Source organism: Cucurbita pepo, chromosome LG06 (assembly GCF_002806865.2).
Source record: "Cucurbita pepo subsp. pepo cultivar mu-cu-16 chromosome LG06, ASM280686v2, whole genome shotgun sequence".
Lineage (NCBI taxonomy): Eukaryota > Viridiplantae > Streptophyta > Magnoliopsida > Cucurbitales > Cucurbitaceae > Cucurbita > Cucurbita pepo.
The window spans coordinates 6,737,182-6,751,183 of NC_036643.1; the positions used below are offsets into that span (position 1 = coordinate 6,737,182).

At 38.1% G+C, this 14,002-nt stretch overlaps 3 non-coding genes across 3 annotated transcripts; all 3 read left to right on the forward strand.

Annotated features, from left to right (window-relative positions):
• The first annotated feature begins 1,928 nt into the window (after window positions 1–1,928).
• Window positions 1,929–2,034, forward strand: LOC111797764. The gene has a single exon (XR_002815591.1). It is a non-coding gene; the product is annotated as a U6 spliceosomal RNA (small nuclear RNA).
• A 7-nt stretch (window positions 2,035–2,041) lies between these two features.
• TRNAM-CAU lies at window positions 2,042–2,113 on the forward strand. The gene has a single exon. It is a non-coding gene; the product is annotated as a tRNA-Met (tRNA).
• A 2,073-nt stretch (window positions 2,114–4,186) lies between these two features.
• Window positions 4,187–4,292, forward strand: LOC111797769. Its single transcript, XR_002815595.1, has one exon. It is a non-coding gene; the product is annotated as a U6 spliceosomal RNA (small nuclear RNA).
• The last annotated feature ends 9,710 nt before the right edge of the window (window positions 4,293–14,002 follow it).

Here is a 14,002-nt window from a genome sequence, read left to right on the forward strand (position 1 = left end):
TTTAGAACTATGGTTGGGTTAGATTGTAACCCTCTTTTCAGGTTGGTCGGGTTGACTTGACAAAAAATGTCAAACAGCAAACTGAATCCGGACGAAAAAAAAGATAAAAAATAAAAAATAATCAAACCCAATTTTTGTAGTTTGGGTTGGATAGATTAGATTGGTCTAGTCATAGAGTCATATGAACACTATTTTTTTTTTTTTTTATTTGTTAGCATGTTAACATAAAAAAGTCAAAATTGTTCTTACAAACTCGTCTAGACAATATCAGGTCGATTTTATATCCTACAATCTAATGAATTTTCTCTCCCGTCTAATGAATTTTGTAATATTTTCTTTTATACCAAGATTTAAACATTCTATCTAAAAAGAGAGTATATATCTTACTAACTCATTTATATTTACTTTTGTGTAAATTATATTTTGTTGGGTCTCTAGTTTCCTTTCTAATAATTTGGTTTAGTAACCTTTAAAATTTTGTTTTTTCCTTTTATTTGTTAAATTATAAGTTGGATATGCAAATTAACATTGTTGCAAAATATTTTAAAACCATGACTAATAAACATTTTCACACTTTTAAAATGACATCCAAAGATTTTGTACCAATATACATTAATGTTCATACAAACTACAAACTAAATCGTAAAAATAAGATTTTGTAACGACCTCGTGAAATTTGAGGAGAATGACCTCGTGTACTAGTCAACTACTAGGTTTAGCCGTGTGGTTTCATGTGTCATGCTCAAGTACGGATTTACAACGATACGACCCTATTCTGGAGGCCCGACGCAGTGTTCACATTCACTAGGGGCACTCATCATGAGTCTACTACCTGTGTAATCCCAAATTCTCTTTCATGATTCGTTATAGAATTGCAGTCTTAGTCTTTATCCTATTCCTACACTTAATGAGAGCATTCACCCTAAGCCATCTATCTGTGTAACCCCAAATCCAAGGCCGGTTTATGAAGTCCTCATCTCAAACTAACTACCCATGTAGTCCCAAGTCCCTCTTCAAGATGAGTTTATGTGATTGCAACGTCGACCTTGACTCGACCCCACACTCAATAATAGCTCAAGTGTGTTCAGGGTTCTAGTGATATTGTTCATACTATTGTTAAGCTTCTTAAGCTTTCTTATTCATTCTTAGATGTCGTTGAGGTTTATTAGGACCTTAGGGGGCATCTAGGTGATTTAGTTCTCATCTTCCGTTTTTCATGAGGCTTGGGGTTAGCTCCTCGAGGCTCATCCAATCTGTGGGTGCACTTAAGTCCAGACATATGATCGCTACTCATAATCTTAGCGTGCTCGATCTATTAGAAATGTATTGGCCTAGGTCAACATGTAAACCGCTCTAGCTCTAGTGCCCTAATCTTAGCTTGGTTCACTCATGCATACTTTCTTAGGGAGATATTTCTATCAATCACCTAAACCATGAAAAACATAATCTACTCACTCATGCATGCTTATTAGGCAGATATTCATATCAACTAGTAACAAAATCATAATCTAAACATTCAAACAAACTCAATGGAGAAATAATACCTATTAGTCACTCATACCCCATATCATAGTATCTTATCCTCTATTCTAGCAGAACGGAAAGCATAAAAATTGGTATGCATCATAAATTCTCATCCTAGTGGTATTTCGTTAATTTTCCTTAACATATATAACATTTTCATCCAAAGAACCTTTTTAGAGTTCTAAACATGCATAATCTACCACTTAAGACAAGATATACTCGCGTGTTAGTATGTCCTTGCGCAAGCATTACTTTAGAAGAGTAAGAATGATTATTTATATGGATGATGCATGCCTTGCTGAGCTAGCTTTTTCTTGTGTTAGGAGCTTCAAATTTTCTAAAATTTCTCTAGTATAACCTAATTCAAATCATAATGAGGTTAACATCGAAATCGGAGAAGAGCAATCGAATAGAGGTCAAAACATGTAAAAATTGGAATGATACCGAGGTGATTAGCATGGCCCCTGCAAAAGGATGACACACACCAATCGAGAAATGGTCCAAGGTCTTTTTCTAAATCAGAGTGGCGCAGCGGAAGCGTGGTGGGCCCATAACCCACAGGTCCCAAGATCGAAACCTGGCTCTGATATCAATTGTAATACCCCTAATTTTGTGTTACTTACATTGTTGATGTCAACACATGCATGTCTTATGTACATACCCTGGCTCTGATATCAATTGTAATACCCCTAATTTTGTGTTACTTACATTGTTGATGTCAACACATGCATGTCTTATGTACATACGCTGGCTCTGATATCAATTGTAATACCCCTAATTTTGTGTTACTTACATTGTTGATGTCAACACATGCATGTCTTATGTACATACCCTGGCTCTGATATCAATTGTAATACCCCTAATTTTGTGTTACTTACATTGTTGATGTCAACACATGCATGTCTTATGTACATACGCTGGCTCTGATATCAATTGTAATACCCCTAATTTTGTGTTACTTACATTGTTGATGTCAACACATGCATGTCTTATGTACATACGCAGAAAATTGAAATAAAAACAACGATCTTTTAAGCCGAGGCCGTATGGTCCAGCGGCGCGAGCCGCCCTTCAGCTCGACTAGGCTTCAACCCGATTTCCACCATTTCGACCCTCTCGGACCCGTTTTCGGCACCAATTATTATTAATTTAATTGTGAGAGGTAGGGAATGGTGTGATAGAAAACAAAACCCCAGCAACGTTTGAAGCAGCTCACGAGGAACGGGAGCTTATGTTTAGCTAATTAGGAAGTACTTCAACTCAACTCAGTGAAAACGGCTTACAACGACACTCCAGCATCTCTACGGCTATTTCGGCTCGGCTCACCAGTTTTCGGCACGGTTTCCACCATTTCGACCCTCCTGGACCTGTTTTCGGCCCCTATTAAGGTAATTGAGGTCATTTTAGAGATATATTTCACGTTTATTAAATTATTATTAATTTAATTGAGAAATACTAATGAGAGGTGGTGAATGTTGTGATAGGAAACAAAACCCCGGCAACATTGGAAATAGCTCTCAAGGAACGGAAGCATACATTTAGCTAGTTAGGGTGTACTTCGGCTAAGGCCAACCAAGTAAGCGACCTTACTGTAGGATATACTACAATTGTTTGCTTTACAGTTTTATTACGAGCATGATGATGTATGATGTTTATGATAATGTATGAGTAGGATGCTTGAGCTGTGATGCACGTTATATGTACGTGATTTATGTTTCGATGCATGACGTACATATTATGTTTGATGCCCTTGATGGCTTATTATTTATGAGTACGATGTGTTGCATGACATTTCCTTAATATGATGATGTTTTTCATATTGAGCATGCTATATGATGACAATTGGTCATACTATTGTTAAGTTTGTTAAGCTTTCTTAATCATTCTTAGATGTCATGAAGGCTTATTAGGTCCTTAGGGCATCGAGGTGATTTAGTCCTCATCTCGCATTTTTTATGATGCTTGGAGTTAGCTCCTTGGGGACTAATTCAATCTCTGGGTGCACTTAAGTCTAGACATATGGTCGCCACTCATTATCGTAGGGTGCTCGATCTATTAGAAATGTATTGGCCTAGGTCTACATGCAAACTGCTCTAGCTCTAGTGCCCTAATCTTTGCTTGGTTCACTCATGCATACTTTCTTAGGGAGATATTTCTATCAATAACCTAAAGCACGAAAAACATAATCTACTCATTCATGCATGCTTATTAGGCAGATATTCATATCAACCAATAAGGAAATCATAATCTGAACATTCAAACAAACTCAATGGGGAAATAACACCCATTAGTCACGCATACCACATATTATAGTATCTTATCCTCCATTCTAGCACAACAGAAAGCATTAAAATTGGTATGCATCATAAATTTTCATCCTAGGGGCATTTCGGTAATTTTCCTTAACAAATATAGCATTTTCATCCAAATAGCCTTTTTAGAGTCCTGAGCATGCATAATCTACCACTTAAGGCAAGATATACTCGCATGCTAGTATGTCCTTGCGCAAGCATTACTTGAGAATAGTAAGAATGATTATTTATATGGATGACGCATACCGAGCTAGCTTTTCCTTGTGTTGGAAGCTTCAAAATTTCTAAAATTTCTCTAGTATAACCCAATTCAAATCATAATGAGGTTAACATCGAAATGGAGAAGAATAATCGAATAGAGGTCAAAACATGTAAAAATTTGAATGATACAAATGTGATTAGCATGGCCCCTGCAGAAGGATGACACACACCAATCGAGAAATGGTCTGAATTTTTTAATAAATCAGAGTGGCGCAGTGGAAGCGTGGTGGGCCCATAACCTACAGGCCCCAGGATCGACACCTGGCTATGATATCAACTTTAATGTGCCCCCCTAATTTTGTTACTTACATTGCTGACGTTAGCACATGCATGTCCTATGTACATGTACGAAAAATTGTAATAAACACAAAAATCTGTGGAGGCCCACATCAGCTAAAGATGTGGCTCACCATGGCTCACTCTATTGTTGTCACATCCAACGGCGCGAGTAGCCCTTTAGCTTGACTAGGCATAAAAACGGCTTACAACGACGCTCCGGTAGCTCTACGACTCAACTCGCCCAATTTCCACCATTTCGGCCCCGGTTAAGGTAATTAAAAAGGCTACAATTGTTTGAGTTACAATTTTATTTATGAGCAAGATGATGTATGAGTATGATATTTATGATGATGTATGAGTATGATGCTTGAGCTGTGATGCATGTTATATGTACGTGATTTATGTTTTAATGCATAACGTACATATTATGTTTGATGCTAATGATGGTTTATTATTGATGAGTATGATGTTTCATGACATTTTCTTAATATGATGATGTTTTCCATATTGAGAATGCTATATATGATGATGATTGTTCATACTATTGTTAAGCTTGTTAAGCTTTCTTAGTCATTCTTAGATGTCATGGAGGCTTATTAGGCTCTTAAGGGCATCTAGGTGATTTAGTCTTCATCTCGCGTTTTTTAAGATGTTTGGGGTTAGCTCCTTGGGGCTAATCCAATCTCTGGGTGCACTTAAGTCTAGACATATGGTCGCCACTCATAATCGTAGGGTGCTCGATCTATTAGAAATGTATTGACCTAGGCCTACATGCAAACTTCTCTAGCTCTAGTGCCCTAATCTTAGCTTGGTTCACTCGTGCATACTTTGTTAGGGAGATATTTCTATCAATAACCTAAAGCACGAAAAACATAATCTACTCATTCGTGCATGCTTATTAGGGAGATATTCCTATCAACCAGAAAGGAAATCATAATCTAAACATTTAAGCAAACTCAACGGTGAAATAACACCCATTAGTCACCCAGACCACATATCATATTATCTTATCCTCCATTCTAGCGTAACGGAAAACATAAAAATCGGTATGCATCATAAACTCTCATTATAGGGTATTTTTTTAATGTTCCTTAACATATATAGCATTTTCATCCAAGATATGCTCGCATGCTATTATGCCCTTACGCAAGCATTACTTGAGAAAAGTCAGAATGACTATTTATATGGATGACGCATGACTTGCTGAAAATGCTCACCGATCAAGAGAAAAAAACATGATTTTTAGAGGGCAGAAAGTTGAGGTTCTTACGTTTTTATGCGTCTATAAGTAAATGATGATGATGTGGCCGCTAGAGCTTGACATGTCATTCCCTTTAGGTTTTTTTTACATATTAGTAATAAATAGATTAGTTTTCCTCTCTTTAGACGAGTTCTCCCAATAAGTTTTGATGTCCGAGAAAATAAACTCAATTTGAGACCTACCCAAGAAAATTGAGGAGAAAAAAACTTAGGGAATGTAGGTAAAAGCGATCACGAACACGACCGAATAGGTTAACCAATATATAGACCAATCTTTGCTCACATATTTGAATAAGTTCAAATACTTTTAGACCTATTCTCAAAACAATATACCTTGGAAAGGTCCTAAATCGAGCACCCAAATACAACCAAATGAGTAAGTAACTATTTTGAGCTAGTTTCAAGAAATACTTGTAGGGTCGATTAGGACCTTTGGAAAATTATTAGCATTTATATTTAGAAGCCTAATTTACAGCATTATGAAAGATAAGCCTCGAAAACCTAAAACTTTACATTTTAGCACGATATTCAATTATACAATATTCGTTTTCGTTTGCATGAATTGTAAATAGTTTTATTATCTCACAAGTACTTGAGCATACTTTATTGATTTATTTTTCTTTATTTGAGTATGTTGAGCATATTGAGCATGATTTATACCTATGTATAATTTTAAATTCATGTTTGAGGGTTTGGAAACTCGTATGTTCCAATTAGTATTTGGGCGATCATTATGTGGCCAGATCATGAGCTATGACCATTTTAGATCATGAGCTATTATCCTACGATAAGTTGATTCTAGAACCTAGCTATTGAGTCTCACGAACTTTTTGAGTTGATTAGGTATCTTATAGGAACTTTTAAGCATAACCCCTATTCATAACTTAATCCACATGGGTTAGGGTTTACTTGGTACATAGGAATTAGTTATCACCTATAAGGGACTCCAAGAGTCATAAAATGTACACTACTAAAGTAGCTCTGGTTATGCCTATTGGGGAGCCATGGCCTTATACTTTTCTGACCCAAGGAGCTTATATGAGTAGGTAGTCTACTATTCTAGTCAATAGAAGCAATGAACCGGTCGTTACTATTCTAATCAGAGGGGGTAAGATTAGGTAATTTATTTATTTAGCCTGAAAAGGCGAAGTCATAGGCAGTTGTTGTTTGGTGTCACTATCAACGATATGTTTGTGACACCGAGAAATTTATCGAAGATGATAACTAAGTTAAGTGGGGAAGAGTGTCACAACCACACTAAGAGAAAATAAGTTGTGACCCCCACACGCAAGAAAGTCAAGGAGCGCTCCTCAAGTGGCGCCCATCCGGCCATGGGAGGGTCAAGATTGAGAAGTGTCATGATACAACCGAGGAGGATAGTCCATCATCCAAAACACCAAAAGTATGCACTCAAGTTAAGTCGAGGCATACGCAAGATTCAAGAGTTTGAAGCGACACGAGTGTCAAAAACAAGCTTGAAGAGGGCTGGGCTTGCCCGACCAGAAAGAGGTCTAGGAGGTTTGCGAACCAACTTGTAGGTCCATACGCGCTCGTGTGGACCGTGTGTATGAAAATTAAGTACACATCCAAATTGGCCATTTAGGATAGCCGTCGTATGAAAATTGATAGTTATGATAGGTCCCACTCATGAAACTGTACGTGATTGCATTTAACTCCGATAAGGGATCACTTACTGAGTATCTCTTAAAATACTCAAGTCATGTGCTTCAAGTCATGTGCTACTTTCATTTTAGGTAAAGGCAAGGCGCCCCTGTACAATTAACGACGACATCGCAAGTAAAGACTATAACACATGCATAAAATAGTTGTATTTAAATTCCAAGATCATAGTTAGTATAGAGAATTTTTCAATTTTAATTTTCACTTTTTTTTTTTAACTTTCATTATGTTGCTTTAAAGACGTTTTCAACATGTAAGTCCATGGCAATGTTTTACTATGATGTTTTCAATGTTTATTTCCGCATAAAAGATGATGATATAAAGATGGTAGAAACTTTAGGTTAGCAGAAAATCTAGAGCCGTTACAAAATCTTTGGATGCCATTTTTAACTCCGAGTATGTATAAACTTGAAAATAATGTATAGGTAAAATATTCTAATCAATAAAACAGACACGTAGTTATAATAAAATCCCTCTTTAAAAAAATTAAAATTAATTATCTAATGCAAGAAAAGAAACACTAATTTGGTTTACTTCAAGTTTTTTTAGTTATACATGTTAGGATCGATACCAGTTGTTAGGATCGCACAACAACGCACACGCTCGATCTAGATGAACACAAAGAGAAGGATAGAGAGAAGTTGCAAGGAGAACTCTGGCTAAAAGGATTTTTTATTGATGACTTCAGGCATGTACAACAAGAGAGTACAGAGAATAGAAAAGTACATTTAAGAGCTTTACTGGACGGGATATATATATGGTTCAGTCTACTAAATATAGCTTTACCAGATTTAACCATCTACTATATATAGCTATGTACCATATATAGCTTTACCGGATATAGCCATTGACCAAGCTATAAATACAGGGAGCAGACTCCATAACTCAACAATTCTCCCACTTGGAGACTGATCCTACACCATACCAATTAGGGCTTTGCATAGCTTTAATTTTCCAACATCAACACATTTTGTCAACATGTCTGCTGGATTCTTTGCACCCTCTATCTTCTCCAAACACATATCGCCTTCTTCCACTAACCTGCGAGTGAAATGGTACCGTCTTCTAATGTGTTTTGTTCTTGAATGATAGACTGGGTTTTTCACCAACTGTATGGCACTCTGACTATCTGTATAAAGGATCTTCTTGCACTGCTTCCGGCCTAATTCTTCTAGATAGTCTGTCATCCATATCATCTCCTTTCCAGCTTCAGCTATGGCCACGTACTCAGCTTCAGTAGATGAAAGAGCAACGCATTTCTGAAGCTTAGACATCCAACTCACTGCTGTTCCATCTATAGTGTAGATATACCCAGATGTGCTCTTGCTGGAGTCTACATCTCCACTCAGATCAGCATCCACAAAACCTTGCAGAACTACTTTGCCATTGCCATAACAAAGTGTAGTATTGGATGTACCTCTCAGATATCTTAGAAGCCACTTCACAGCTTCCCAATGTTCCTTCCCTGGATTTGCCATGTACTTGCTAACAACTCCCACTGCATGTGTTATGTCAGGTCTAGTGCAGACCATAGCATACATCAAACTCCCAACTGCAGAAGCGTACGGAACTGATGCCATGTGCTCACGTTCCTCAACTGTCTTGGGAGATTGCCCCTTTGACAATTTAATATGATTTGCCAAGGGGGTAGTCCTGGGTTTAGCGTTATTCATCTTGAATTTGGACAACACCTTCTCAATGTACTGCTCTTGGGATAGATTTAATGTGCCAGCAGATCTATCTCGAGAAATCCTCATCCCAAGGATCTGCTTCGCTGCACCTAAATCTTTCATCTCAAATACTGAAGACAAGCTTGCCTTCAGGTGGTTTATCTCCCTCATACTTGATCCAGCAATTAGTATATCATCCACATACAGGAGTAGAAACACATAAGAATCAGTGTATTTCTTGAGGTAGCAACACTGATCCTTTTCACTTCTGTGGAAACCACTCTTGCTCATGAAGGAGTCAAACTTCTTGTACCATTGTCTCGGTGCTTGTTTCAGTCCATACAAGCTCTTATTGAGCTTACACACCATGTGCTCCTTGCTTGGAGCTGCAAATCCTTCGGGTTGTTGCATATAGATCTCCTCGTCTAGATCTCCATGTAAAAATGCCGTTTTTACATCCATTTGCTCAAGGTGCAAATTCTCCGATGCAACAATACTCAGTAGAATTCGGATAGTAGTTAATTTCACAACTGGAGAAAAGATCTCAGCATAATCAATGCCTTTTCTTTGTGAATATCCTTTAACTACTAACCGAGCCTTAAACCTCCTTCTGCCATCTGGTTCAACCTTGATTTTGAACACCCATTTGTTCAACAGAGCTCTCTTTCCTGTAGGCAACTCAGTCAGCACCCACGTATTATTCCTTTCAAGTGAGCTCATCTCATCATCCATGGCTTGCTCCCACTTAGTTGAATCTTCCACTTGTAGGGCCTCATCAAAGGACTCTGGTTCTCCTTCGTCAGTCAGCAACAGATAGTGTAATGAGGTTGAATATCTGTCTGGTGCTCTGGTAGTTCTGGATGATCTTCTCAACACCTGTTCAGGTGCAACTTGCTCCACGTCTGGTTCTTCAGCAATAGGATCAGCCACGTCTGGTTCTTCAGCAATAGGATCAGGAGTTTCTTGAGCTTCTGTTGTACCATCACTGTGTGAATTTTCTTGCCACTCAAATTCAACTCCCACTTGCTTCGTAGTCTCAGAGTTTATCTTCTCTCTGTCCTTGTACATGACATTTTCATCAAAGGTCACATCACAGTGTCTTAGGATCTTCATATTTTTCTCATCCCAAAACCTATACCCGAACATGTCAGAGCCATAGCCTATGAAGTAGCATTTCACAGCCTTAGCATCAAGCTTATCTCTCTTCTCTGGATCAACATGAACATATGCAGTACAGCCAAAGGTTCTCAAGTGAGAGTACTTGAGTTCTTTTCCTGTCCATACTTCTTCGGGCAATTTGAACTTCAAGGGTACTGACGGCCCTCTATTAATCAAATATGCTGCTGTGTTCACAGCATCAGCCCAGAATGCCTTTGGCAATCCAGAATGAATCCTCATGCTTCTTGCTCGCTCATTCAAGGTTCTGTTCATCCTTTCTGCAATACCATTTTGTCTTGCCTTACCGGGAATTGTTCTTATTAATCTAATTCCCTCAGCTGCACAAAATGTTATAAACTCTGATTTGTTGTACTCTCCTCCATTGTCAGACCTCAGGCATTTGATCTTCAAGCCGGTCTGATTTTCAACTTCAGCTTTCCACTTCTTGAAGGTGGTAAACACATCTGACTTATGTTTCAGAAAGTAAACCCATACCTTCCTGCTGAAGTCATCGATGAAGGTGACGTAGTACCTTGATCCACCAAGTGATGAAACTGGAGATGGTCCCCAGACGTCTGTATGGACCATTTCCAACCGCACTTTCTTCGGTTCTCTGGCAGCCTTTGTGAAACTAACTCGTTTCTGTTTGCCCATAACGCAGCTCTCACAAAGACCCATATCAACAGATTTTAAGCCTTCTAAAGCTCCTTTCGCAGTGAGCATCTTCATTCCTTTGACGCTCATATGTCCAAGTCTATTGTGCCATAGACTTGAATTGGAAGCACTCTCAGCAGCAGCAGTCATGTTTATACACTCTGCAGTAGTGTATAAGGTTCCAGATTTTGTGCCACGCGCAACAACCATGGCCCCCTTCACAATCTTCCAGGAACTCTTTCCAAACTCTGCTGCATAGCCTGTGCTATCCAACTGACCAATAGAGATCAGGTTCTTCTTGAGACCAGGAATGTATCTGACATCTTGTAATGTCCATTGATTTCCTGCTGGAGTTTGTATGGAGACATCTCCCTTTCCTTCAATCTCCAAGGTTTTATTGTCGGCAAGATACACCTTCCCGAAATTTCCTGATTTGAAATTTCGAAACAATTCCTTACTTGGAGACGAATGGAACGATGCACCTGAATCCAAAATCCAGGATTCAGCTGGGCTATCCACACTAAGGATTAAAACGTCCTCAGCATCTTCTGTTGTGTATATAGAATCATCATCATCTTCAGATTTATGATTCTGCTTCTTCTTTAGCTTTGTACAATCTGTCCGAAAGTGTCCTTTTCCCCCACAGCTCCAACACGTTACGTTGGGTTTGTTTGGAGATTTTCCCCGGTTCTTTGATTTTGAACGCCCATGTTTGTTTGAGCTCTTTGATTTGCTTCTTCCCCTTCGATCAACACTGAGAGCATTGCCTGATGAATCTCCAGTTTCCCGTTTGCGAATACTTTCGCTGAGAACTACATCTCGAATTTCATCAAACTTCAGTTTATCAGATCCTCGGGAACTGCTGATTGCGGCAACAACAGTATCCCATGACTCGGGTAAGGATGACATCAAAATCAACGCTTTAATTTCATCTTCGAAATTAATTTCCACCGAACCCAGTTGACTTATGATCATATTGAATTCATTTATATGATCCGCAACACGTCCACCTTCAGACATCTGTAGATTGAACAATCTACGCATCAAATACACCTTGTTCATAGCCGACGGTTTTTCATACATATTTGACAGCGCCTTCATCAGATCTGACGTTGTCTTCTCCTTGATGATGTTAAACGCCACGTTTCTGGATAGCGTCAACCGGATCATCCCTAAGGCTTGTCGATCCTTGAGCTTCCACTGTTCCGTGGTCATGGTATCCGGCTTCACCCCCAACAGAGGTTCGTGAAGATCTTTCTGGTACAGATAATCTTCAATCTGCATCTTCCAGAAACCGAAATCGGATCCATCGAACTTCTCAATTCCAATCTTTGAACTTTCCATCTTCACAGATCGTGGTGAATTTTGCCTTGCTCTGATACCAGTTGTTAGGATCGATACCAGTTGTTAGGATCGCACAACAACGCACACGCTCGATCTAGATGAACACAAAGAGAAGGATAGAGAGAAGTTGCAAGGAGAACTCTGGCTAAAAGGATTTTTTATTGATGACTTCAGGCATGTACAACAAGAGAGTACAGAGAATAGAAAAGTACATTTAAGAGCTTTACTGGACGGGATATATATATGGTTCAGTCTACTAAATATAGCTTTACCAGATTTAACCATCTACTATATATAGCTATGTACCATATATAGCTTTACCGGATATAGCCATTGACCAAGCTATAAATACAGGGAGCAGACTCCATAACTCAACAATACATTATTAGAAACTCTCCATCCTGTAGTGGGTGAGAATAATTTCATGAAGTTTATCTTACATATATCAAATAGTTATGCTTTTAAGATGTAGTTCATGGCTCTGTTCTCAAAAGATAACTTCATTGATAAATTATTATTGTTTTCCTCTAATTTGAGTGCTTCAAAAACTCTTATGAGTTCCTGCCATTCGGCTTGTTATTTAATGCAATTATTCCGGTTGTTGTCTTGTTTTTGTTGTTGTTTCCAACTATTTGTTGGATTTTCTGTCAATTTATAAATTGTCGAGCCTTCTCCCCTCTTTGCTGGACATTTCAGAGTATCATTGACATTGAATTCTATTCGTTGATTATTCATTCTCAACATTATAGTTTCCTTGTGAACATCTACCAATGTTCTTCTCGTTTTCAAAAATGGTCTTCCTAAGATAATTGGTACATCACGATCTGCTTCATAGTCTAGAACAATAAAATTTGCTGGATATATGAATTTATCCACTTGAATTAAAATGTCTTCGATCTTTCCTTGGGATAAGTGATGGATCTATCTACTAGTTGGATGGTGACTGTAGTTAGTCTAACCTCACTAATCCTTAACTTCTTGTGAATGGATAGAGGTATTAAGTTGATGTTTGCCCCCAAGTCACATAATTTTTTACCTAACTTCTTTCCTCCCATGGATACAGTAATAGTGAATGGGCCTGGGTCTTTTTCCTTTAATGAGATTTTATCTTTTAGAATTGCACTACACTTTTCATTTAGTGCTATCACCTTCAACTCTTCGAGCTTCCTCTTATTAGTGAGTACATCGTTCAAGAATTTCATACAAGGTGACATTTGCTTCAAAGCTTCCACTAGTGGTATGTTTATATGAATTTCCTTCCCAATATCCATGAACATATCAAAATGGACTTCCTTTTCTTTCTTTTTATTCTTTGTGGAAAGGACATGTCAGTACGTATGTTCTACTCTCTTCTTCATTGTTGACTATTGTTTGCGTTTTAGGAGACGGTACTGTTTTACCATAATTTTTGTTTTGATCCTTCTGTTTAGAGTTTCCTCCTTTCTCTGCTATATATCAGCTGCTTCTTAGGAGTGACTATCACTGTGTTCTTTAATTTCACCTACCTTACTGGGTAATTCTTTCCTGCTTTTTGATTATATTACTTGACATTGCTCCTTGCCTTTTCTTTTTGATGTTTCGGTATCTGCTGGTAGCTTTCCAAGAGATCTATTTCGTAACTCAATTGTTAATTGACCTACTTGGACTTTCAAATTTCCCAAGGATGCTTACTGACTCTATATCAAAAAATTATTTTTTGTCATATATTCCTTTGTTAGGCTCTCAAGAGATGTTCTCTGTATCGGTTGAGCTTAACTAGTTCCTTTTCCTTGGGCATTGGCTTGTTGAGGGTAATTTGCCTTAGGTGATATCTATGGATTATATGAGCTTTGTCTCTTCCATAAAAAGTTTGGATGGTTT